Consider the following 27,637-nt stretch of genomic DNA (forward strand, 5'->3'; position numbering starts at 1 on the left):
GAAATATCAATCACGCTGGTTGTTGGATTTGGTCCACAATTAGGAAAGCGTGCTATCCGCGCCTCACGGCAAAACCCATAGCCAATCACCTGTTATCCAATGTATTCACTGCATGCTCCTTTTATTTCTTCAGTTTTAGGAAAAGGCCAAGACTAGGGTGAGTGTTTCATTTTTTTTCTTACTGTCAAAAAAAGAAAACAAGTGACTTTCACCCCCCCCACCCAAAAAAAAAAAATAATGTTACACTAAGTAAAATAAAGCACTGTTTGACATGATAGACCTGGTTAAGACCAAACTATATATTTTTTATACTCAGAGACCCAATAACCCCCCCCCCCTTTGCACTTTGCAACGGAGGGAAGGTAAAACGGGAAGAACCCTCGGACAAACCCTGACTGCAGGTGGGTGGCCATCTGCCTTGACCGGTTGGGTGGAAAGAGACAGCGAGAGACAAACTTAGCACTCATTTATTACACATTTCTCCTTAAGGATGCAATTTTGTTGTGTACAAAGAATTTTATGGCTTTCCAGTCTCGTCCATGATCTTTGAGTGATGGATTTTCATTTAAACATTTTTCACAGTCTTCCTTTCGAGGAACCCTCATTTCTGTCAGGAACTGCTTCAAATGACATTGGATAATGTTTTTTTCTGTCTTTGACCAGGGTCTTCTGGATTTCACTGTAAATAAACAAAGAAAGTAAGAAAGTGAATAAATAGATGGATGGAAATGATTATCATTCAATCTTCTTAAACAAGCACATTACACAGGCATTATTAGTCATCCATTTTCCTTGTTAACAAATGTCAAACAAAGTGTTTGATTTCAAGGAGACAATATATTTTAGAGTCACTACACTAACACACCCTTTTGTTTAGATGGCTGTCCCCCAACTGCCTCTCTTGAAGTAGCAACTGTTTCTTTACCTTCCTCTGAGTTTTCTGAAATCACATGATCAACGATAAGACGTTTGCACTTATTGTGATTGAAAGTCACAATGCAGATGTAAATAATGAATGAATATTCAGTGAAAACTTACTTTCTTGACTTTTGAGAGTGGGCCTCTCAGACGGAATGTCCTTCCTCTCAGAGTCATCCGGCTCCTCTTCAGCTGAAACTAAATATTTTAAATCAATACTTGTGCACTAAAAGTCATTTTCCTTTGCTTTGTTTAGTAATAAGTGTAGCAAGTTATTGAAACCCTATACTTACAGTTTATGTTTGGCATTAAGCCCTCCAAGGTCTGTCCTTTGAATTGCCCCACTCCACTTTCCATGGCATAGAGGAGTCTACTGACTTTTGCTGTTTGCAAGGTCTCTTCAGGCAGTCTGTAGTATTCCCTATGGACTTCAATATCATGGCCCATGAAAGTTGCCAGCTGATCAAGCTCATGGCTTTTTAGATTTAGCAGCTGTGAAACAGTAGCCACATGTTTTCGCAATTTTGTGGACGTTATATTTTCTGGCCGTTCTGCTCCACAGGCCTCTGCAAATCTTTTTAGAGTATCGCATCCACGAATATTCCCCTCAGAACCAAAATGGGTGCGGGCAAAGATGTAGGGGTTGTTTGGGGCAATCCCAACCTCTTCCCTTGTTTTGAGGAGAAGATCCACAGATTCCTTGACATCAGGAGGGAACAACACTGGAACTTTGCGGCCTCTTTTCCCCTCTATTTCTACCCTGGTGAGATGATTGCACAGATTCTTCTCCAAAGGGGATAGACTGTTCAGAATGTCATCCTGCATGCTTTTCTTGTTTCTGTCTAGGTATGATTTCAACTCCATCCGCGACACTTCTCCTTCACGACGCCGATTGAATATTATAAGCTGTGTCAGAGTTATTTGAGACAGTTCACTCCATGCCTTTGTCGATGGATGGTCGATGAGAGCTTTTTTGTTAGCTTCTTCAAGGCATTTCAGATGATCACGAAGCTTTTTGATGTCCTCGGATAAGGGCAGTGTTTGGGGGTTGTTCCATTTCTTCCGATAAAGTGTTTTCAGAGCATTGGATGACACAAGCGTTGACCACTCCATTTCGATTAATCGCAGGAATTGATCTGCTCTTTCCTGTAAGCCGTGGTCCTGTTGACGCAGAGCCTCTCCTTGCAAAATCTGTGCCACCGTAACAAGGGAATAGCGCAGTTTCACCGGTGTTGAAGGAACGGCATATCTGTTTGTCAAGTCATTGAACCCATTCATACTTTTCACAGCCTTGAGTACAGTGTTGAACTTCCCTGGGTGGATTAAATCCTTCAGAAAGACAATGTCTTTGTCGATTTCCCTTGCCTCTAGGACAAGTCTGGCAAGTTCCCTCATCTTATTGCGCATGTCTGCCCGATATCGGCTAGACTCGCCATTTTTTAGAAACATCCTCTCTCCCAGTGAGATTATCAGCGTGTCACTTTTCACCACTTGAGTAACATGATCATATGTCATGTCTCCAAGAACCCGTTTCAGTCCGATGGAAATGGAGGTGTCAGTGGGCAACAACATGGAGCAAGCAGCTTGAACTTTTCTCCTCACTGGTCCATCTTCTTTCACTCGCAATTTGCAAATTTTGATATGTCGCCAGATGTCAGATTTGACATACATAGCAAAGCAAAACTTGCATGGCAAATAGTCTGCAGCTGTTGAGGGATTTGTTGCTTGCCTTCTTGGCACGATTTGTCCATTTCCAGATGCTAGTACTTCACAGTTATGTTGGTAGTTTCCTTGATTCCTCACTTTGGTCAATAAACAATTACGCTGGCTTGAGCCTTTCTTATGCATCAGTGCCTTAGCTATGTCAGGTTTATCGCAATGTTTCTGCATCAGATGCCTTGCAATTTTTGCAAAAGGTTTCTCGCAATAAAGGCAGTAATTCCTCTTATCATAGACACGATGATGGGCAGTGTTTGAGGACATTTTAACATGAATACCTCGTTGAATGTCGCTACCATTACCATTATAATTTACTGCCTTTAGGGGTTTTAACGAAGTGCTTGACACTTCTGCAAGCTGTTCTTTCTTATCTGACATGTCCAGCTCAAGGGAAACCTGTTTCCTTGGGATTTTGGAAGGTGGCTCTTTGTAGATCCCTCCCTTTTCTGCTTCTTCATCGTCATCTTCCTCCTCCTCTTCATCATCATCATCATCATCGTCCTCTTCTTCTTCAATATAGTCCTCATCTTTTTGTTCATCTTTATCCTCATCATCATCATCATCATCATCAGTAGCATCAGAGATATCCAAGGGAAGGGAAAGCTGTTGCACACTGGTCTGAAATAAAGACACACAACGTATGTACCTTGCAAACAATAAACTGTGTCAATATCCTCAATACTTTTCTCCTAGAAAATAATGTATTAAACCACTTCTTACCATTTCAGACACAGACGGTTCCTTTTCAATGGGAGAAGCTGAATCCACCAGGTCATTGCCAGTAATTTCCGACACATCTGGGGTTATGAAATCACAATTTTCAGTTTGAGTTGTGACCTGTAAAGATATTTAAAGGAAGAGTTAAACATTTTGGTGAATTTACATGTTTTGCACATACGGATACAATCCAGATGTACAGCTTAGCATGAAGATTTTGATAAGCCTCTATCATGACAAACATCTTGATTCACCGACAATTACATTTTATAATCCATGTTTTACAGCATGAAATCACTCATTTGAAGTAAGTTTCTATCATTGTGAATATAAAAAACAATTCATGTTCCCTTGACATGTGATATATCATGTAATTTTAACTATAATAAAAATAAATTATTAGTCAATACCAGAATCTGCATGTAAAGGCATGCAGTACTTTTGTTTATTTAATTTAATAACAATTATATATATATATATATATATCCCAAGGCGTTCCCAGGCCAGCTGAGAGACGTAGTCTCTCCAGCGCATCCTGGGTCGTCCCCGGGGTCTCCTACCGGTGGAACATGCCCGGAACACCTCCCCAGGGAGGCGTCCAGGAGGCATCCTGATAAAATGCCCGAGCCACCTCATCTGGCTCCTCTCAACGTGGAGGAGTAGCGACTCTACTCCGAGTCTCTCCCGGATGACCGCGCTTCTCACCCTATCTCTAAGGGAGAGCCCGGACATCCTGCGGAGAAAACTCATTTCGGCCGCTTGTATCCGAGATCTCGTTCTTTCGGTCACGACCCATAGCTCGTGACCATAGGTGAGGGTAGGAGCGTAAATCGACCGGTAAATTGAGAGCTTTGCCTTTTGGCTCAGCTCTCTCTTCACCACAACGGACCGGTACAGGGTCCGCATTACTGCCGACGCTGCACCGATCCGCCTGTCGATCTCACGCTCCATCCTCCCCTCACTCGTGAACAAGACTCCAAGATACTTGAACTCCTCCACTTGGGGCAGGATCTCATCCCCGATCCGGAGAGGGCATTCCACCCTTTTCCGATCGAGGACCATGGACTCGGATTTGGAGGTGCTGACCCTCATCCCGACCGCTTCACACTCGGCTGCGAACCGTTCCAGCGAGAGCTGGAGATCACGGCCTGAAGAAGCCAACAGCACCACGTCATCTGCAAAAAGCAGAGACGCGATGCTGAGGTCCCCAAACCGGACCCCCTCAACGCCTCGGCTGCGCCTAGAAATTCTGTCCATAAAAATTATGAACAGAATCGGTGACAAAGGGCAGCCTTGGCGGAGTCCAACCCTCACTGGGAACGAATCCGACTTACTGCCGGAAATGCGGACCAGACTCTGGCATCGGTGATACAGGGAGCGAACCGCCCTTATCAGTTGGCTCGGCACCCCGTACTCCCGAAGCACCCTCCACAGAACCTCCCGAGGGACACGGTCGAACGCCTTCTCCAAGTCCACAAAACACATGTGGACTGGTTGGGCGAACTCCCATGCACCCTCGAGGATCCTGCCGAGGGTGTAGAGCTGGTCCACTGTTCCACGGCCAGGACGAAAGCCACACTGCTCCTCCTGAATCCGAGGTTCGACCTCCCGACGGACCCTCCTCTCCAGCACCCCTGAATAGACCTTACCAGGGAGGCTGAGGAGTGTGATTCCCCTGTAATTGGAACACACCCTCCGGTCCCCCTTCTTAAAGAGGGGAACCACCACCCCAGTCTGCCAATCCAGAGGCACTGTCCCCGATGCCCACGCAACGTTGTAGAGGCGTGTCAGCCATGACAGCCCCACAACATCCAGAGCCTTTAAGAACTCCGGGCGGATCTCATCCACCCCCGTGGCCTTGCCACCGAGGAGTTTTTTAACTACCTCAGTGACTTCGACCCCAGAGATTGGAGAATCCGCCTCAGAGTCTCCAGGCCCTGCTTCCTCAATGGAAGGCGTGTAGGTGGAATTGAGGAGGTCTTCGAAGTATTCTCCCCACCGACTCACGACGTCCCTAGTCGAGGTCAGCAGCACGCCATCCCCACTGTAAACAGTGTTGACGTTGCACTGCTTCCCCCTCCTGAGACGCCGGATGGTGGACCAGAATTTCCTCGAAGCCGTCCGAAAGTCATTCTCCATGGCCTCACCAAACTCCTCCCACGCCCGGGTTTTTGCCTCAGCAACCGCCGAAGCCGCGTTCCGCTTGGCCATCCGGTACCTGTCAGCTGCCTCCGGAGTCCCGCAGGCCAAAACGGCCCGATAGAACTCCTTCTTCAGCTTGACGGCATCCCTTACCGCCGGTGTCCACCAGCGGGTTCGGGGATTGCCGCCACGACAGGCGCCAACGACCTTACGGCCACAGCTCCGGTCGGCGGCCTCAACAATGGAGGCGCGGAACATGGTCCACTCAGACTCAATGTCCCCCGCCTCCCCCGGGACGTGGGAAAAGCTCTGCCGGAGGTGGGAGTTGAAGCTCTTCCTGACAGGAGATTCTGCCAGGCGTTCCCAGCAGACCCTCACAGAGCGTTTGGGTCTGCCAGGTCGGACCGGCATCTTCCCCCACCATCGGAGCCAACCCACCACCAGGTGGTGATCAGTTGACAGCTCCGCCCCTCTCTTCACCCGAGTGTCCAAAACATGCGGCCGCAAATCCGATGACACGACTACAAAGTCGATCATCGAACCGCGGCCTAGGGTGTCCTGGTGCCAAGTGCACACATGGACACCCTTATGTTTGAACATGGTGTTCATTATTGAAAATCCGTGTCGAGCACAGAAGTCCAACAATAGAACACCGCTCGGGTTCAGATCAGGGGGGCCGTTCCTCCCAATCACGCCCTTCCAGGTCTCACTGTCATTGCCCACGTGAGCATTGAAGTCACCCAGTAGAACGATGGAGTCCCCAGAAGGAGCGCTCTCCAGCACTTCTTCCAGGGACCCCAAGAAGGGTGGGTACTCTGAGCTGCCGTTTGGTGCATAGACACAAACAACAGTCAGGACCCGTCCCCCCACCCGAAGGCGGAGGGAGGCTACCCTCTCGTTCACCGGGGTGAACCCCAATGTGCAGGCGCCCAGCCGGGGGGCAATAAGTATACCCACACCTGCTCGACGCCTCTCACCGTGGGCAACTCCAGAGTGGAAGAGAGTCCAGCCCCTCTCGAGAGGGCTTGTACCGGAACCCAAACTGTGCGTGGAGGCTAGTCCGACTATATCTAGTCGGAATCTTTCTGCCTCGCACACCAGCTCGGGCTCCTTTCCAGCCAGAGAGGTGACATTCCATGTCCCAAGAGCCAGCTTCTGCAGCCGGGGATCAGACCGCCAAGGTCCCTGCCTTTGGCTGCCGCCCAGCTCACATTGCACCCGACCCCTTCGGCCCCTCCCACAGGTGGTGAGCCCATGGGAAGATATATGTATATATATATATATGTATATAAAACACACACATACTGTTATACATACCTGTCGCCATGGACAGTTGGTGTCCCCATAGTCGTACACAATTTCTTCTCCTTTGTTTATTTTTGTGATTGCAAAAGCATTTTAAGCAATTTAAGGCTCTACTACGGGTCTGCTATGCAAAACTTTTTTTTTTTTATCATACTATAATTAAATGTAAATACTCACATTTTTCAGGTTATGGAATAATTGCCACCAAAAACATGGAGGCAGGAGAGTTCTTGCTTGAATACGTTGGAAGGCACGTGACAGGTTCAGAAGGAGAAGCCCTGTTCAAACAATACTCAGATACAGATGCGGCATTTCTGTATTTTTACTCTTTCCGGGGACAGATTTTCTGGTAAGAACAATTAAATGAATCATTTAGTTATAGATGCTTCAGCTATGTTTGATAATATCGCTGAAATGCAACAAAGACTAAATAAGTGCAATAAATCCCCTATACAGCGTGGATGGCAGCAAGCACACAGCAAGACTTGGAAGATTCATAAATGATGATCACATAAAGCCAAACAGCAAAATTAGAATAGTAAGTAACAATATATATGTATACACTGTTGAAACCGTCAGACAGAAAAATTACTGTTAATGACTGTAATTCCTACTATTTATTGTCTGTGCCTATATGACCAACAGATACTGGATAAACTGGATAAAAATAAACAAAGGAGAAGAAATTGTGTACGACTATGGGGACACCAACTGTCCATGGCGACAGGTATGTATAACAGTATGTGTGTGTTTTACATATATATATATATATATATATATATATATAACTCAATCGAAACCAGAATTTAACCACTTCTAACTTCTATGAAGTCACAGTTAGAAGTGTGGCTTCTAGTTCACTTCACAAGTTGAATAAGGAGTTTGCATTATTGGTTGGAGCACTGTGCACCAAGAATCAACCCTCAAACCTTTTTTTGAGCATCAAGAGAGCGGTAAGGTCAACAATAATACACAATTGGTTTGCAACCAATAATGCAAACTACTTATTCAACTTCTCCAACCAATTGTGCATTATTGTGGACCTCGCCGCTCTCTTGATGCTCAAAAAAAGGTCCACAAACACACAGTGCTCCAACCAATAATGCAAACTGCTTTTTCAACTTGTCCTTGCACAGCATCAGCAACTCAATCGAAACCAGAATTTAACCACTTCTAACTTCTATGAAGTCACAGTTAGAAGTGTGGCTTCTAGTTCACTTCACAAGTTGAATAAGGAGTTTGCATTATTGGTTGGAGCACTGTGCACCAAGAATCAACCCTCAAACCTTTTTTTGAGCATCAAGAGAGCGGTAAGGTCAACAATAATACACAATTGGTTTGCAACCAATAATGCAAACTACTTATTCAACTTCTCCAACCAATTGTGCATTATTGTGGACCTCGCCGCTCTCTTGATGCTCAAAAAAAGGTCCACAAACACACAGTGCTCCAACCAATAATGCAAACTGCTTTTTCAACTTGTCCTTGCACAGCATGAAGTGAACTAGAAGCCACACTTCTAACTGTGACTTCGTAGAAGTTAGAAGTGGGTAAATTCTGGTTTTGATTGAGTGGAAGAGAGGGGTCAGGTCGTCACCTCCAGCCTTGCTCTACGTTGATGCAAATTTTTAAGTAATGCTCAACGTCAATAGGTCGTTACATTCAACCTGGTATGCAGGTCGAAAACAGACAGGCCTCATTTGCATTGAGCAGGCAGGACCATATAAATACGACTGGCCTCATTGCAGTTTGCATTATTGGTTGGAGCACTGTGCACCAAGAATCACCCCTCAAACCTGTTTTTGAGCATCAAGAGAGCGGTAAGGTCCACAGGTTTACATATTCTTAGTAAAGTTTTAAGCAATTAACAGTAAGGGTAGACAACTTATTTGATAAAAAAGTAGAATAGAATAGAGTGCCCTTTATTGTCGTTTTACAACACAATGGTGCAATGAAATTGCGGCTACTTTCTGATGAAAAACATAACGAACATAAAAAAAGTATGAAGGAAGTCTAAGAATGAACGTGAAAGATCTTATTTACAGTATGCACAATGCAAGTATTTATATTATCATGAATGAAGTATGTACATGAAGTAAATAATAAATAGTTATTGCACGTAGCAGTGTTAGTCTGTATGTAAAGGTGCATTGGTGTTGTATAACAGGTTAATGTTTTTCCCTGCTTGCAGTCAATTTTGACAGAAAATGCGACCAAGAAGGATCTGCCCTGAAAAGGAAGCCTTGGAGTTCATTTCTGCTGATAAAGATAAACCCACATTTCAAAAAAGAATAATCAACAAAGAGAAAGGTATGTTATCACATTAGAATTTAAGGCTCTACTACGGGTCTGCTATGCAAAACTTTTTTTTTTTTCTTTTTATCATACTATAATTAAATGTAAATACTCACATTTTTCAGGTTATGGAATAATTGCCACCAAAAACATGGAGGCAGGAGAGTTCTTGCTTGAATACGTTGGAAGGCACGTGACAGGTTCAGAAGGAGAAGCCCTGTTCAAACAATACTCAGATACAGATGCGGCATTTCTGTATTTTTACTCTTTCCGGGGACAGATTTTCTGGTAAGAACAATTAAATGAATCATTTAGTTATAGATGCTTCAGCTATGTTTGATAATATCGCTGAAATGCAACAAAGACTAAATAAGTGCAATAAATCCCCTATACAGCGTGGATGGCAGCAAGCACACAGCAAGACTTGGAAGATTCATAAATGATGATCACATAAAGCCAAACAGCAAAATTAGAATAGTAAGTAACAATATATATGTATACACTGTTGAAACCGTCAGACAGAAAAATTACTGTTAATGACTGTAATTCCTACTATTTATTGTCTGTGCCTATATGACCAACAGATACTGGATAAACAGAAAAAACCACATCTGTGTGCTTTTGCAATCACAAAAATAAACAAAGGAGAAGAAATTGTGTACGACTATGGGGACACCAACTGTCCATGGCGACAGGTATGTATAACAGTATGTGTGTGTTTTATATACATATATATATATATACATATATCTTCCCATGGGCTCACCACCTGTGGGAGGGGCCGAAGGGGTCGGGTGCAATGTGAGCTGGGCGGCAGCCAAAGGCAGGGACCTTGGCGGTCTGATCCCCGGCTGCAGAAGCTGGCTCTTGGGACATGGAATGTCACCTCTCTGGCTAGAAAGGAGCCCGAGCTGGTGTGCGAGGCAGAAAGATTCCGACTAGATATAGTCGGACTAGCCTCCACGCACAGTTTGGGTTCCGGTACAAGCCCTCTCGAGAGGGGCTGGACTCTCTTCCACTCTGGAGTTGCCCACGGTGAGAGGCGTCGAGCAGGTGTGGGTATACTTATTGCCCCCCGGCTGGGCGCCTGCACATTGGGGTTCACCCCGGTGAACGAGAGGGTAGCCTCCCTCCGCCTTCGGGTGGGGGGACGGGTCCTGACTGTTGTTTGTGTCTATGCACCAAACGGCAGCTCAGAGTACCCACCCTTCTTGGGGTCCCTGGAAGAAGTGCTGGAGAGCGCTCCTTCTGGGGACTCCATCGTTCTACTGGGTGACTTCAATGCTCACGTGGGCAATGACAGTGAGACCTGGAAGGGCGTGATTGGGAGGAACGGCTCCCCCGATCTGAACCCGAGTGGTGTTCTATTGTTGGACTTCTGTGCTCGACACGGATTTTCAATAATGAACACCATGTTCAAACATAAGGGTGTCCATGTGTGCACTTGGCACCAGGACACCCTAGGCCGCGGTTCGATGATCGACTTTGTAGTCGTGTCATCGGATTTGCGGCCGCATGTTTTGGACACTCGGGTGAAGAGAGGGGCGGAGCTGTCAACTGATCACCACCTGGTGGTGGGTTGGCTCCGATGGTGGGGGAAGATGCCGGTCCGACCTGGCAGACCCAAACGCTCTGTGAGGGTCTGCTGGGAACGTCTGGCAGAATCTCCTGTCAGGAAGAGCTTCAACTCCCACCTCCGGCAGAGCTTTTCCCACGTCCCGGGGGAGGCGGGGGACATTGAGTCTGAGTGGACCATGTTCCGCGCCTCCATTGTTGAGGCCGCCGACCAGAGCTGTGGCCGTAAGGTCGTTGGCGCCTGTCGTGGCGGCAATCCCCGAACCCGCTGGTGGACACCGGCGGTAAGGGATGCCGTCAAGCTGAAGAAGGAGTCCTATCGGGCCGTTTTGGCCTGCGGGACTCCGGAGGCAGCTGACAGGTACCGGATGGCCAAGCGGAACGCGGCTTCGGCGGTTGCTGAGGCAAAAACCCGGGCGTGGGAGGAGTTTGGTGAGGCCATGGAGAATGACTTTCGGACGGCTTCGAGGAAATTCTGGTCCACCATCCGGCGTCTCAGGAGGGGGAAGCAGTGCAACGTCAACACTGTTTACAGTGGGGATGGCGTGCTGCTGACCTCGACTAGGGACGTCGTGAGTCGGTGGGGAGAATACTTCGAAGACCTCCTCAATTCCACCTACACGCCTTCCATTGAGGAAGCAGGGCCTGGAGACTCTGAGGCGGATTCTCCAATCTCTGGGGTCGAAGTCACTGAGGTAGTTAAAAAACTCCTCGGTGGCAAGGCCACGGGGGTGGATGAGATCCGCCCGGAGTTCTTAAAGGCTCTGGATGTTGTGGGGCTGTCATGGCTGACACGCCTCTACAACGTTGCGTGGGCATCGGGGACAGTGCCTCTGGATTGGCAGACTGGGGTGGTGGTTCCCCTCTTTAAGAAGGGGGACCGGAGGGTGTGTTCCAATTACAGGGGAATCACACTCCTCAGCCTCCCTGGTAAGGTCTATTCAGGGGTGCTGGAGAGGAGGGTCCGTCGGGAGGTCGAACCTCGGATTCAGGAGGAGCAGTGTGGCTTTCGTCCTGGCCGTGGAACAGTGGACCAGCTCTACACCCTCGGCAGGATCCTCGAGGGTGCATGGGAGTTCGCCCAACCAGTCCACATGTGTTTTGTGGACTTGGAGAAGGCGTTCGACCGTGTCCCTCGGGAGGTTCTGTGGAGGGTGCTTCGGGAGTACGGGGTGCCGAGCCAACTGATAAGGGCGGTTCGCTCCCTGTATCACCGATGCCAGAGTCTGGTCCGCATTTCCGGCAGTAAGTCGGATTCGTTCCCAGTGAGGGTTGGACTCCGCCAAGGCTGCCCTTTGTCACCGATTCTGTTCATAATTTTTATGGACAGAATTTCTAGGCGCAGCCGAGGCGTTGAGGGGGTCCGGTTTGGGGACCTCAGCATCGCGTCTCTGCTTTTTGCAGATGACGTGGTGCTGTTGGCTTCTTCAGGCCGTGATCTCCAGCTCTCGCTGGAACGGTTCGCAGCCGAGTGTGAAGCGGTCGGGATGAGGGTCAGCACCTCCAAATCCGAGTCCATGGTCCTCGATCGGAAAAGGGTGGAATGCCCTCTCCGGATCGGGGATGAGATCCTGCCCCAAGTGGAGGAGTTCAAGTATCTTGGAGTCTTGTTCACGAGTGAGGGGAGGATGGAGCGTGAGATCGACAGGCGGATCGGTGCAGCGTCGGCAGTAATGCGGACCCTGTACCGGTCCGTTGTGGTGAAGAGAGAGCTGAGCCAAAAGGCAAAGCTCTCAATTTACCGGTCGATTTACGCTCCTACCCTCACCTATGGTCACGAGCTATGGGTCGTGACCGAAAGAACGAGATCTCGGATACAAGCGGCCGAAATGAGTTTTCTCCGCAGGATGTCCGGGCTCTCCCTTAGAGATAGGGTGAGAAGCGCGGTCATCCGGGAGAGACTCGGAGTAGAGTCGCTACTCCTCCACGTTGAGAGGAGCCAGATGAGGTGGCTCGGGCATTTTATCAGGATGCCTCCTGGACGCCTCCCTGGGGAGGTGTTCCGGGCATGTTCCACCGGTAGGAGACCCCGGGGACGACCCAGGATGCGCTGGAGAGACTACGTCTCTCAGCTGGCCTGGGAACGCCTTGGGATATATATATATATATATATAATTGTTATTAAATTAAATAAACAAAAGTACTGCATGCCTTTACATGCAGATTCTGGTATTGACTAATAATTTATTTTTATTATAGTTAAAATTACATGATATATCACATGTCAAGGGAACATGAATTGTTTTTTATATTCACAATGATAGAAACTTACTTCAAATGAGTGATTTCATGCTGTAAAACATGGATTATAAAATGTAATTGTCGGTGAATCAAGATGTTTGTCATGATAGAGGCTTATCAAAATCTTCATGCTAAGCTGTACATCTGGATTGTATCCGTATGTGCAAAACATGTAAATTCACCAAAATGTTTAACTCTTCCTTTAAATATCTTTACAGGTCACAACTCAAACTGAAAATTGTGATTTCATAACCCCAGATGTGTCGGAAATTACTGGCAATGACCTGGTGGATTCAGCTTCTCCCATTGAAAAGGAACCGTCTGTGTCTGAAATGGTAAGAAGTGGTTTAATACATTATTTTCTAGGAGAAAAGTATTGAGGATATTGACACAGTTTATTGTTTGCAAGGTACATACGTTGTGTGTCTTTATTTCAGACCAGTGTGCAACAGCTTTCCCTTCCCTTGGATATCTCTGATGCTACTGATGATGATGATGATGATGATGAGGATAAAGATGAACAAAAAGATGAGGACTATATTGAAGAAGAAGAGGACGATGATGATGATGATGATGAAGAGGAGGAGGAAGATGACGATGAAGAAGCAGAAAAGGGAGGGATCTACAAAGAGCCACCTTCCAAAATCCCAAGGAAACAGGTTTCCCTTGAGCTGGACATGTCAGATAAGAAAGAACAGCTTGCAGAAGTGTCAAGCACTTCGTTAAAACCCCTAAAGGCAGTAAATTATAATGGTAATGGTAGCGACATTCAACGAGGTATTCATGTTAAAATGTCCTCAAACACTGCCCATCATCGTGTCTATGATAAGAGGAATTACTGCCTTTATTGCGAGAAACCTTTTGCAAAAATTGCAAGGCATCTGATGCAGAAACATTGCGATAAACCTGACATAGCTAAGGCACTGATGCATAAGAAAGGCTCAAGCCAGCGTAATTGTTTATTGACCAAAGTGAGGAATCAAGGAAACTACCAACATAACTGTGAAGTACTAGCATCTGGAAATGGACAAATCGTGCCAAGAAGGCAAGCAACAAATCCCTCAACAGCTGCAGACTATTTGCCATGCAAGTTTTGCTTTGCTATGTATGTCAAATCTGACATCTGGCGACATATCAAAATTTGCAAATTGCGAGTGAAAGAAGATGGACCAGTGAGGAGAAAAGTTCAAGCTGCTTGCTCCATGTTGTTGCCCACTGACACCTCCATTTCCATCGGACTGAAACGGGTTCTTGGAGACATGACATATGATCATGTTACTCAAGTGGTGAAAAGTGACACGCTGATAATCTCACTGGGAGAGAGGATGTTTCTAAAAAATGGCGAGTCTAGCCGATATCGGGCAGACATGCGCAATAAGATGAGGGAACTTGCCAGACTTGTCCTAGAGGCAAGGGAAATCGACAAAGACATTGTCTTTCTGAAGGATTTAATCCACCCAGGGAAGTTCAACACTGTACTCAAGGCTGTGAAAAGTATGAATGGGTTCAATGACTTGACAAACAGATATGCCGTTCCTTCAACACCGGTGAAACTGCGCTATTCCCTTGTTACGGTGGCACAGATTTTGCAAGGAGAGGCTCTGCGTCAACAGGACCACGGCTTACAGGAAAGAGCAGATCAATTCCTGCGATTAATCGAAATGGAGTGGTCAACGCTTGTGTCATCCAATGCTCTGAAAACACTTTATCGGAAGAAATGGAACAACCCCCAAACACTGCCCTTATCCGAGGACATCAAAAAGCTTCGTGATCATCTGAAATGCCTTGAAGAAGCTAACAAAAAAGCTCTCATCGACCATCCATCGACAAAGGCATGGAGTGAACTGTCTCAAATAACTCTGACACAGCTTATAATATTCAATCGGCGTCGTGAAGGAGAAGTGTCGCGGATGGAGTTGAAATCATACCTAGACAGAAACAAGAAAAGCATGCAGGATGACATTCTGAACAGTCTATCCCCTTTGGAGAAGAATCTGTGCAATCATCTCACCAGGGTAGAAATAGAGGGGAAAAGAGGCCGCAAAGTTCCAGTGTTGTTCCCTCCTGATGTCAAGGAATCTGTGGATCTTCTCCTCAAAACAAGGGAAGAGGTTGGGATTGCCCCAAACAACCCCTACATCTTTGCCCGCACCCATTTTGGTTCTGAGGGGAATATTCGTGGATGCGATACTCTAAAAAGATTTGCAGAGGCCTGTGGAGCAGAACGGCCAGAAAATATAACGTCCACAAAATTGCGAAAACATGTGGCTACTGTTTCACAGCTGCTAAATCTAAAAAGCCATGAGCTTGATCAGCTGGCAACTTTCATGGGCCATGATATTGAAGTCCATAGGGAATACTACAGACTGCCTGAAGAGACCTTGCAAACAGCAAAAGTCAGTAGACTCCTCTATGCCATGGAAAGTGGAGTGGGGCAATTCAAAGGACAGACCTTGGAGGGCTTAATGCCAAACATAAACTGTAAGTATAGGGTTTCAATAACTTGCTACACTTATTACTAAACAAAGCAAAGGAAAATGACTTTTAGTGCACAAGTATTGATTTAAAATATTTAGTTTCAGCTGAAGAGGAGCCGGATGACTCTGAGAGGAAGGACATTCCGTCTGAGAGGCCCACTCTCAAAAGTCAAGAAAGTAAGTTTTCACTGAATATTCATTCATTATTTACATCTGCATTGTGACTTTCAATCACAATAAGTGCAAACGTCTTATCGTTGATCATGTGATTTCAGAAAACTCAGAGGAAGGTAAAGAAACAGTTGCTACTTCAAGAGAGGCAGTTGGGGGACAGCCATCTAAACAAAAGGGTGTGTTAGTGTAGTGACTCTAAAATATATTGTCTCCTTGAAATCAAACACTTTGTTTGACATTTGTTAACAAGGAAAATGGATGACTAATAATGCCTGTGTAATGTGCTTGTTTAAGAAGATTGAATGATAATCATTTCCATCCATCTATTTATTCACTTTCTTACTTTCTTTGTTTATTTACAGTGAAATCCAGAAGACCCTGGTCAAAGACAGAAAAAAACATTATCCAATGTCATTTGAAGCAGTTCCTGACAGAAATGAGGGTTCCTCGAAAGGAAGACTGTGAAAAATGTTTAAATGAAAATCCATCACTCAAAGATCATGGACGAGACTGGAAAGCCATAAAATTCTTTGTACACAACAAAATTGCATCCTTAAGGAGAAATGTGTAATAAATGAGTGCTAAGTTTGTCTCTCGCTGTCTCTTTCCACCCAACCGGTCAAGGCAGATGGCCACCCACCTGCAGTCAGGGTTTGTCCGAGGGTTCTTCCCGTTTTACCTTCCCTCCGTTGCAAAGTGCAAAGGGGGGGGGGGGGTTATTGGGTCTCTGAGTATAAAAAATATATAGTTTGGTCTTAACCAGGTCTATCATGTCAAACAGTGCTTTATTTTACTTAGTGTAACATTATTTTTTTTTTTTTGGGTGGGGGGGGTGAAAGTCACTTGTTTTCTTTTTTTGACAGTAAGAAAAAAAATGAAACACTCACCCTAGTCTTGGCCTTTTCCTAAAACTGAAGAAATAAAAGGAGCATGCAGTGAATACATTGGATAACAGGTGATTGGCTATGGGTTTTGCCGTGAGGCGCGGATAGCACGCTTTCCTAATTGTGGACCAAATCCAACAACCAGCGTGATTGATATTTCCAGTGACTGGGAATTCTGGAGAACCATTTAGTCGACTAAGACTAGAATTTATATTTAGTCGACTAAAACTAGACTAAGACTAAAAGAGTCCAGATGACTGACATAAAACTAAGACTAAATAGCATTGTAGTCTAACGACTAAATACACACTTGCAATTAACACTGTTGTACATAAAAGTCCCCTCTTCAATATGTAAAAATTCATCCATCCATTTTCTGCACCATTTTGTCGCAATGGCGGTCACGGGCGTGCTGGAGCCTTTCCAGCAGTAGGCGGGAGACACCCTCAACCGGTTTCCAGCCAATCGCAGGGCACACAGAAACAACCAACCATCCGCACTCGCAGTCCCACCTTGGGGAAATTTGGAGTGCTCAATCGGCTTTATCAAGCATGTTTTAGGGATGTGGGAGAAAACCGGAGTACCCGGAGCAAATCCCTGAAGCCTCGGAGAGAACATGCAAACAGGGAGGGTCAGCGGGGGAATTGAACCGGCACCCTTCTAACATAACACATGCTAACATATGTAAAGATTTTACGATGCAAATGTCCCCTCTTCAATATATAAACTTTGCGCAAGTCCCCTCTACGATAGGAAAACATCGCACCAACAAAAAATGAAATGTCGGAAAAGTGCCCTATTCAATAAGTATAAATCAGCTTGAAATTCAATAAAGCAGAGTGTGTAATATTTTGTTTGTCTTGAACATTTTACAATGCACATGTCCCCTCTTTAATATATAAACTTCGCGCAAGTCAACCTCTATGATAGGATGACATTGTACCAGCAAAAATAACATGTCAGAAATGTCAGGTATGTACATTATTTGTATGGACAGAAAAGTGCCCTATTCAGTCTGCAAAAATCAGCTTGAAAGCAGAGTGTGTAATATTTTGTTTGTCTGAACATTTCACAATGCACACGTACCCTGTTTAATATATAAACTTCGCACAAGTCCCCTCTAGGATAGGAAGACATCGCACCAGCAAAAAATGAAATGTCGGAAAAGTGCCCTATTCAATAAGTATAAATCAGCTTGAAATTCAACAAAGCAGAGTGTGTAATATTTTGTTTGTCTTGAACATTTTACAATGCACATGTCCCCTCTTTAATATATAAACTTCGCGCAAGTCAACCTCTATGATAGGATGACATTGTACCAGCAAAAATAACATGTCAGAAATGTCAGGTATGTACATTATTTGTATGGACAGAAAAGTGCCCTATTCAGTCTGCAAAAATCAGCTTGAAAGCAGAGTGTGTAATATTTTGTTTGTCGGAACATTTTACAATGCACACGTACCCTCTTTAATATATAAACTTCGCACAAGTCAACCTGTCTTGACAATGTACCAGCAAAAATGAGATGTCGGAAATGTCAGCTATATGCATTATTTGTATGGACAGAAAAGTGCCCTATTCAGTATGAAAAAAAATCAGCTTGTAAGCAGAGTGTGTAATATTTTGTTTGTCTGACATTTCACAATGCGCATGTCCCCGCTTTACTATATAAACTTCGCGCAAGTCCCCTGTATGATAGAAAGACACTGTACCAGCAAAAATTAAATGTCAGAAAGCTTTGTCAGATAAAGGCAACAGGTAAACACAATTTGTATGTCCAATCCGTGCATTTTTTGACTATAATAGATTCATGAAAGAGCTCAAAATGATCTTCTGTTTTTCTTAATTTTTAAAAGTATAAATCTCCTGAAGTATTTCTGAAGTATTTCCTTTAAAACACACATTTAATTTAGTGTTTATTTCTTTTTAAGGGTATAATTAACTTAATTAATCACCTACAATGTTAAGCTGGAAACTTCACTAAAGCTGAGTCTGAAAGGCTGCCTAAGGCAGCGGTCCCCAACCTTTTTTGCACCACGGACCGGTTTAATGTCAGACAATATTTTCAAGGACCGGTCTTTGAGGTGTGGCGGATAAATACAACAAAAATAATATGATATGACCTGCATGAAAACGTTGGTATTTATTAAATATAATAATAAACACGAATCCACTCTACCTGTTTGCTTCTACAGCAAACTTTTTTTCTCTTTTTTTAAAAGAGAAATGCCCTCTTGAATACGTAAAAATCAAAATCAATTTATTATTAGTATTTAACATTTTGCTTGTCTGTATTGACTGTATTTTTTGACAATATTAAAGTCAGAAAGGACTTTAAAATGTTTTTCTGTTTTGCTTAACAAGCTATTAGCAATCCATTTGTGAAACAATGAATACAGGCAGCTCTACTGCAGTACATGGATGTCCTCCCTTTGAGATGTAAACGTCACTCAAGGAGGAACGTCCCCTGTTTGTAATTTCCTCAAATCAAAACATTTTGGGTTTTTTTCAGTAATATTATGACCAAATATCTTCAAAATAATATTTCTGTTGTGTCTGTGTACTGTTAAAACGACTGGAACCTAAAGTCCCCTGTCAACAGGATACTACCATGGGTCCCCTGTGATGCCGCTTTGCGTGTATGTGTGTGTGTGTGTGTGTGTGTGTGTGTGTGTGTGTGTGTGTGTGTGTGTGTGTGTGCGCGTGCGTGCGTGCGCGCGTGTGTGTAAGTGTGAGTACGTGTGTGTGTGTCTATTCCATGGTGTAATGGTTAGCACTCTGGACTCTGAATCCAGTGATCCGAGTTTTAAGTTTCAGTGGTACCTCAAATAATTGGTCAAATAGTATTTGATAAAGTAATCACATGTTCTCCGAGTTACAATGTCAACTGGTGGAACTTACTTTAGATCTTGGATGGTTCGAAAGCTAATGCTCTTCTAGATTACCATATAATGTTGGCATGGTGTGATTGTGAGCACTCTGAATCTAGCAATACAAGCTCAGGTCTTGGTGGAACTTACAATTTGTAGTCATTTGTCTGGAACAAAAATTTGGAAATTCCAATCCAGTACATTGTGTACAGCACTATGAGTGTGTAATCACTGCTTCCACTAATTTTGTCAGTTTAGTAAAATGAGCGCCTTAGAGAGTGCATTGTGCTTAGAAAAATGATGCCCCTCCTTCTGTCACTGCCAGGGTTCCATAGTGTAATGGTAAGTACTCTGGACACTGAATCCAGCATTCTGAGTTCAAGTCTTGGTGGGACCTCAAATATATTGTCATATAGCTGGGTAGAAATTGTGAAATGGTTGCTTGTGTGCTGCCCCATGAAAGCCTATGCTTCTATACACCTGAGGGTTCCTTGAACACTCAACTCTGAAACCAGTGATCCCAGCTCAAGTCTCGGTTGGACCTCAACCCTTTGGTCATATACGGTCATATGCAAAAGTTTCATTACTATGCAAAATCAATTTCAAGATTTTCCTTTATAAATCATTGGCTGTTCAGATCAGCAATATCAGTTAAATATATCATATAACGGACAGAGACAAAGATATTTGAAAAGTGAAATGAAGTTCATGGGAGTTACAGATTTGTCAAGAAGAATGGTCCAATATACCTTCAACCAGAATCCACACTCACATTAGAAGCAGCTATAGAAGCTTTAGGAAGTATCTAGAGCAGTGGTTCTTAACCTTGTTGGCGGTACCAAACCCCAGCAGTTTCATATGCGCATTCACCAAACCCCTCTTTAGTGATTTTTTATTTTTTTTTTCAAGACAGAGATGTTTTTACTGGTGCACAAAATGAGCCGTGCATAAACATCACCTTGTTCAAAGAATAAAACAAACACAATGCATGAATTCACAACAAATGACATACCAGCAAATCAGTGTGACTTCTGCTTTTGCCTTTGCGAGACCAGTTCAGATATGTGGATATATAAATCAAGTGTGTTCGGACCTCTGCAGTGGAGGCTCTGTCGAACCCCTGAAAACCACTCACCGAACCCCCAGGGTTTGACCGAACCCAGGTTAAGAACCACTGGTCTAGAGGCTGTTATTTCTGCAAAAGGAGGATCTACTAAATTTATGTACCTGCCTACCTTTGTTGAAATAATGATTGCACACTGTCTGCAAATCCAATAAACTTCTTTTCACTTCTCAAATATCACTGTCGCCATCCACCGTGTATGGATTCGGGCTAGCCCCCAAGATTAAATTGGGCTAGTTGATCAACAGCAATGTTTTAAAGAAGGGTTCGTCTGGGAGTTGAACCCAGGACCTCCCACACCCAAAGCGAGAATCATACCCTTGGACCAACGAACAAGAATGAGGGCTTGCGGACCATGTTACATTCCGTGTAACGTTGGCCTGTCAAACGCTCCACATAATGATAGACAACAGTGTTTGCAAGAGGAGCTTGTCCGGGAGCTAAACCCAGGCAATCATGCACCCAAAGCAAGAATCATGGAAGAATCATTCCCCTGTACCAATGAGCCCCATAGTCGACCAGCTGACCCCGTTACATTCCGATTGGTAGCCCATGTGACATGGACCTGAAGACTGAATGTCAGTGATTAATGGAATAAATGGAATCTGGTTGGCCTAATGCTCCTAATTCCCTAACTTCAAGCCCTAACGCTAACTCTAAAACCCTAATAATAACCAAACCCTAATAATTAACCCCTAACCTGCTAACTCGCTAACGGTAACCCCCTCACATTTAACCCTAACCTTCAATGCTCCCCCTAAAGGTAGTGCCCTCTAAACTTGAAGGCAGGTATATATGAACCAGACCAGCAGATTGTCCCATTTCAGTACTGTTTTAGAAACCTTTACAGATGGTTAAAATCCACATAATAGGTATATGCGCATGTGTTCCGTGAGCGTTCTCCTTTCTGTCCCCTCCCTTTCCTTTCTTCCGCCAAGCAGTGCATCTTGCCCCAACACAGGGCATGTTCCTCGTTAGTATCGTGAATAGTATCTCTGCTTGTTGCGTGAAAGACCGGGGTTCGCTTTTCAACCCAAGTGCGTTAACCTATGTTTGCAGCAGAGTTATTATATAGCTGCATTGGTTGTGCGTGCGTCTGAACTTGAGTGACCTGTAAGTTTTTCAAATTGAACTGAAACTTTCATCTGTAGCCACCTTCTACTAAATCAGTGGTCCCCAACCTCTTTTGTGCCACGGACCGGTTACGTGTCAGAAATATTTTCGTGGACCGGCCTTTATATAAATAAATAACACATTTATACACCGTATGTTTCGGACTATAAGTCGAGGTTTTTTTTCATACTTTGGGTGGGGGGGCGACTTTTACTCAGGAGCGACTTATATGTGAATTTTTTCACAAATTTTTACTTTATCATTAACACTTTACTTATTTACTAGTATAGTTGATCACTTCACATGTTATTTTCACTTTTTAACCGCATGAGGGGGCACTATGGCTGTGGAATAATTGGAGCCTCACTGACAATGAGTTCCATTTACTGACTTCCGAAGTCGGGAGATTTAGTGATTTGGAGTTATACAGATTATTCGATAAACTTGTTATTTATTTTATAGTTATTTGATATGTAGTTTATTTAGAGTAGCAACGTGTATGTTGTTAGACTTCAGTAGTTTCCGATTTTTTAGGGAGGCCGTGAAGGCAGCAGGGCGTGGGGGGGGCGGAAAGAGCGATCCTGGGCGCTTGCGTGTGTTGGCTCACATGTTGAGCTCTTGATTTGTGAAATAAAGAGCCGGCCTGTTACCAAACCCACGTCTTGCCTGGTACTTCTGTAACGCTACGATATAGTTATATATGTAGATCTGTGGAATAATTGGAGCCGCCAACTGAAAATGAGGCTGACATCAGCGCCGCACGTAGGTCCGGAATCGACAGCTGTTTATTTTGGGTTTTTTTTTACACATAGGATGAATATTCCGGTGGATTTAATGATTTGGAGTGACACGGATGGTTTGTTAAAATTGATGTTTATATTACATTTATTTGATATATCTAGTCTGACGTCCGTGGCACACGTATTCTTTCCGGCGTCAATTTTTTTTTCTTTTTTTTTTTTCTCAAGTGACACGGAAGACGAAGATTCTGATGGATTTATTGATTTGGAGTGACATGCATGGTTCGATAAAATAGTTGTTTATATTTTTGTTATTTCATACATAGTTTATATATTGTTATATGGGCCTGTAGCAAAATTTGAACTGCAACGCGCCGCTGACATCGGACTTGTTGACTTGACTTAAATCACTGACATTCAGTCTTCAGGTCCATGTCACATGGGCTACGAATCGGAATATAATAGGGTCAGCTGGTCTAGTATGGGGCTCATTGGTGCAGGGGAATGATTCTTGCCTAGGGTTCTTTGATTACCCGGGTAAAACTCCCGGACGGGCTCTTCTTTGAAACACTGTTGTCTATCGTTGTGTGGAGTGTTTGACAGGCCAATGTTACACAGAATGTAACATGGTCTGCAAGCTTTCTTTGAGGCTCGTTGGTCTAGGGCATGGGTGTCAAACTCATTTTTGTCGCGGGCCACATTGTAGTCAAAGTTTCCCTCGACGGGCCATTATGACTGTCAACCCAAATAAATAAACGCCTCATATTATATACAGTATAAGCTACAAAACAAACTGACAAATAATTGCTTTTTCAAATCAGACTCGTGGAAACTTTTCACATATTTCAAAAATAATTTTAAGAAGATTCTTAAAAGTTCCGACAATTTGCAATGTTAGTATGACATAGATTTAATGCACAATTTGTCGTTGCGGGCCACAGAAAATGATACGGTGGGCCATAACTGGCCCCCGGGCCTCGAGTTTGACACCAGTGGTCTAGGGGTATGAATCTTGCTTTGGGTGTGAGAGGTCTGGGGTTTAACTCCCAGATGATCCCTTCGTTAAAACATTGCTGTTGATCAACTAGCCCCATTTCATCTGAGGTGCATGTCACATGGGCTGTCAATTGAAACAAAACGGGTTGTGTTCATTTACCTTGGGTCTCTTGAATCTGTTGTTTCGATTCTCATCACTTGAATCTGCCGTCATGTGTCATCCATTGCGCCACTCACCCTACAAGACTGTATCGACTGTAAACTTGTGTGGAAAACTGTCATTGTCCAAAGGAAGGCTGTTTAGCAACAGTGACCAGCAGACAAATTCAACAAGGTCATTTGATTATACCATAACCCGGATTCGAATCGAACATTAACCACTACACGATCATGGCCTGTATGCAGTAGCGTTAATAAGATGCACATGTTGGCCATCATCGTATAGTGGTTAGTACTCTGCGTTGTGGCCGCAGCAACCCTGGTTCGAATCCGAGTCATGGCACACTCCAATTACTGTGTGGAATTTGTCCCTTTCTTACTATTGCTAAACAGCCATCTTTTGGACAATGACGATTTTCCACACGTTTGCGGTCGATAGCCTTAACTTGTAGGGCGAGTGGCGCAATGGATAAAGCATCATGGCGTATTCAAATAATGTCACCCATTTTTTATTTTTTTTTTCATTTTTGCAAAAGCTTACAAGCCACATATTCCCGTGGGGCTCGTGGAGCAATGGATAACGAACACATCTGTCTACAGATCAGAAGATTCCAGGACTCCTGGCCAGCTCACATGCCATTTTGTGGTCAACATTAGCTATGTGTAATTTCTGTGAACTATTGGGTTGAAGTAACTCACAGACACTGTCAACCAATAGTCTTTCCAATTTTGTCTCATCTCGAGACTTAGGGATCATCGGATCTGCGTAGTTATTGGATAGTTCCACCAACATTTTAACATCAACAATCTTTCATGGTCTGCTTGAGTGTCGTGGCTGAAGATCCTAGAGAAAAGACCCTAAACATGCAACTGCATGTTGGCCATAATATAGCATTGAGGCGGCTGCAACCCCAGTTTGAATCTGGTTAATAGCCGAATGAACTTGTTGCAGTTATTTTTTATTCACCCTCAACAGTCTTACGTTGGACCATGACAAATTTACATACACGCAAGCTTACAGAAAATGACAACTTCCCGTGGGGCTAGTGGCTCGTTCCTTGCTCTGAACGGACAGCCAAAACGATTCCTAACACTTACTAATCAAGTCCTAACCAATTCCTGTGTGTGTATGGGGGAGGGGGGGGGGGGCAAAGGAACCAATCAGATGGCCCGAATCCATGCATGGCCGATGACGGCAGTGATCAACACAGTGATATTTGAGAATTGAAATGAAGTTTATAGGATTTGCAGACAGTGTACAATCATTATTTAAACAAAAGTAGGCAGGCGCATACATTTGGAAACCCCAACAGAAAAATGACATCAATATTTAGTAGTTCCTCCTTTTGCAGAAATAACAGCCTCTGAACCCGTGGTTCTTAACCTGGATTCGGTCAAACTCTAGGGGTTCGGTGAGTCGGTCTCAGGGGTTTAGCAGAGCCTCCCTCCACTGCGGAGGTCCGAACACACCTGATTTATAAATTCGTGATAACGCATATCTGAACTGGTCTCGCAAAGGCAACAGCAGAAGTACTACTGATTTGCTGGTATATCATTTGTCGTGAATTCATGCATTGTGTTGGTTTTATTCTTTCAACAAGGTGGTGTCCATGCACTTCTGCATAAGTTCCGCTCTAGTCTTCTGGCCCAACTCTTTCGTACATATGATGACCATGGAAAGTTCTTTGCGAATGATCAATCTTTGCCTTTCATGTTCATCGGGACTACCCTTTTAATAGGTACCTACACTGTGTATTTGGATAGAGACTGCTGAAAGGGGACACATATATGCCTCGTGAACTACATGCATTACTGCGGGTGAAGAAGAGTGAACAAATAAGTCAGCAGACAAGCTTGCCGATTTATTAGTGCCCAGAAGAGCAGCACTCTGTTCCGTACTGTAACCTGCTAGGTTTGTTCCCGGTTCTTTATCTTTAATGCTCGATATGCTAACAGCAATTACCAAGAGGCAGCCTTCACAGTTTAACTCTTTAATGTATGCCAGAATGATCGATGCACAGCTGTGGAGCCCTTTCTGCCAGATGCGAAAGAAGGTCCCTCTCTCAGCGCCAAGGTTCCTGCTCTTATACTACTCTGGCGACTCTGCCTAATCTGTATGATAACGTGTGACCTTGTCGTCTTAACTGAGAGCGAATTCTACATATGTGCAAAGGGTGTCATAGAGAAGAGAAAGCTAATAAAGCAAGAGAAGGGTTGCAGCGATATAACGGCATAGCTCAAGCTACCCAGCTAAACACATGTGCCAAAGAGGCCTATTCTAACAAACCGTTGGTGAGAATGGCTAGAGATAGACTCTTATTGTTCCTCCCCACGGAAATCTTTAGTAAAAGGCGAACGATTTATTCGATCTGAAGAGAAAAAAGAATGAGCTGATAATCTGGGTGAAAACGGGCCACCCCACTGCTGGTCTCACCAAATTCACAGGCGGTCTCACACTCAAATTGCAGCAACCATTCCTTCTAATACAAACAATAGACGTTCATAGATTTACTATACTTAGAAGGCCTCAACCTAAATAGAAGGTTTAAACGAACGAGTATTTTGTGTTCATTAATGTCTTTTTTACTTAAAACATTGTTGGCGCACAGGATTGTAGGTACCTGATCGAACACATTCTTTCAAACAGCGATTGGGCGTCTATTTTGAGTATTGAAGGTAAAAACAGTTGTATGTCTTGGTACGTGTACTTTTGATATCAGAGAATGGGAAATGATCCCATCTCTGTGTTTTATTTGAAAACATGTGATTTCATAACGACACAAATCGGGAAAGAAAATACGATCGTAATTTCTCAAATGATTTCTCAAATTTCAGAAGTGCTCTATATCTCTCGTGTCGCAAATAATTGAGGCTTTTGTCGTTGCAGTGGAGGTGAATTTGGAGTGTAATTCACCTCCACTGCGACGGTGGCGTTCGAGATTTGACATTTGAATATAAATCTGTCCGTTACATTCCGATTGGTAGCGAATATGACATGGACCTGAGGACTGCATTTTAGTGATGAACGAATTTTGATTAATATCATAGCCGGTTTGGGCGTGCCCTTTCAGGGTCATATTTTGTTTCTACCGCTGCCTCGTGGCAGCCAGGCCTAAAAAAAGATGGGAACACCTGAGGGAGGGAGTTTCACCAAGATGAATTTGGAAGAACTTTATGAAATAAAGTTGATGTTAAAACATAGGTGGACGTAATGTCTGGAAGCCTGCGTTCAACAGAAGGCTGTTTGGCAACAGTGAACAACGGACAAATTCAGCAAGGTAATTTACTGACGCCATGACCCAGATTCGTTCCGGTGATGCTACGGCCACAACACTATACGATCATGACCAATATGCAATCGCATACAATAAGTTTAGGGTCTTTTCTTTAGGATCTTCAGCCAAGACACCCATGAAAGAATGTTGATGTTAAAATGTCGGTGGAACTATCCAACTGTGCAGATCCGATGATCCCAAAGATTTGGGGTGAGACAACATTGAAAAAACGTTTTGCTTTGTTTACAGTGTCACTTATTTTGTGGCTTACCTTTTCTTCGTTACACATCTAAAGTATCGTATCATTTTACCTTGCGGCTTATACTACACCGTACATACCATATCACGTCGCCTATTCAACTCATGCATGAGATGCGATGGCTGAAATATTTAGGCGATGGGTTGCTACTCCATTGTGCTCTCCACTCATCATTTCATATCACATCCTCGTCGGGTTCATTCACATCCAAAGTATCTTGGCACAACATACGTAACATGACTTATCAACACAAGACGAGGTGGCCGAGAGGTTAAGGCGATGGATTGCTAATCCGTTGTGCTCTGCACGCATGGGTTCAAATCCCATCCTCGTCGAAGGCTTGCTTTGAGAGAATATTTGCCACAAACTAAACAGGAAAGAGGGTTCTTACCTGTGTATGTGTTTTGAACTGTCGCTTCTCTGAGAATCTTTGACCACAAACTGAGCAGGCAAAAGGTTTTTCTCACCAGTGTGGGTTCTTGTGTGTCTTTTGAAGTTTCCCATCTCTGAGAATCTTTGGCCACAAACTGAGTAAGAAAAAGGCTTTTCACCTGTGTGTGTTCTTGCATGTGTTTCTAAATTTACCTTCTGAGAGAATCTTTGGCCACAAACTGAGCAGGAAAAAGGGTTCTTACCAGTGTGGGTTGTTGTGTGT

At 44.1% G+C, this 27,637-nt stretch overlaps 2 long non-coding RNA genes and 2 other non-coding genes across 4 annotated transcripts; 2 read left to right on the forward strand and 2 right to left on the reverse strand.

Moving 5' to 3' along the window:
• Positions 1–451: 451 nt before the first annotated feature.
• LOC125978200 (uncharacterized) lies at positions 452–6,888 on the reverse strand. The gene is made up of 6 exons (XR_011087908.1): positions 6,814–6,888; positions 3,358–3,474; positions 1,212–3,255; positions 1,039–1,116; positions 866–940; positions 452–679 (listed from the first exon to the last, which is right to left on the reverse strand). It is a non-coding gene; the product is annotated as an uncharacterized lncRNA (long non-coding RNA).
• Positions 6,889–8,986: 2,098 nt separating this feature from the next.
• LOC125978199 (uncharacterized) lies at positions 8,987–16,153 on the forward strand. The gene is made up of 9 exons (XR_011087896.1): positions 8,987–9,111; positions 9,222–9,384; positions 9,492–9,573; positions 9,681–9,791; positions 13,131–13,247; positions 13,350–15,393; positions 15,489–15,566; positions 15,665–15,739; positions 15,926–16,153. It is a non-coding gene; the product is annotated as an uncharacterized lncRNA (long non-coding RNA).
• Positions 16,154–25,725: 9,572 nt separating this feature from the next.
• On the reverse strand, positions 25,726–25,837 carry LOC125979068 (U5 spliceosomal RNA). Its single transcript, XR_007485194.1, has one exon. It is a non-coding gene; the product is annotated as a U5 spliceosomal RNA (small nuclear RNA).
• Positions 25,838–27,235: 1,398 nt separating this feature from the next.
• On the forward strand, positions 27,236–27,317 carry trnas-gcu (transfer RNA serine (anticodon GCU)). Its single transcript has one exon. It is a non-coding gene; the product is annotated as a tRNA-Ser (tRNA).
• Positions 27,318–27,637: the final 320 nt, after the last annotated feature.

This window comes from Syngnathus scovelli, chromosome 12 (genome assembly GCF_024217435.2).
Source record: "Syngnathus scovelli strain Florida chromosome 12, RoL_Ssco_1.2, whole genome shotgun sequence".
In the NCBI taxonomy this organism is placed as follows: domain Eukaryota; kingdom Metazoa; phylum Chordata; class Actinopteri; order Syngnathiformes; family Syngnathidae; genus Syngnathus; species Syngnathus scovelli.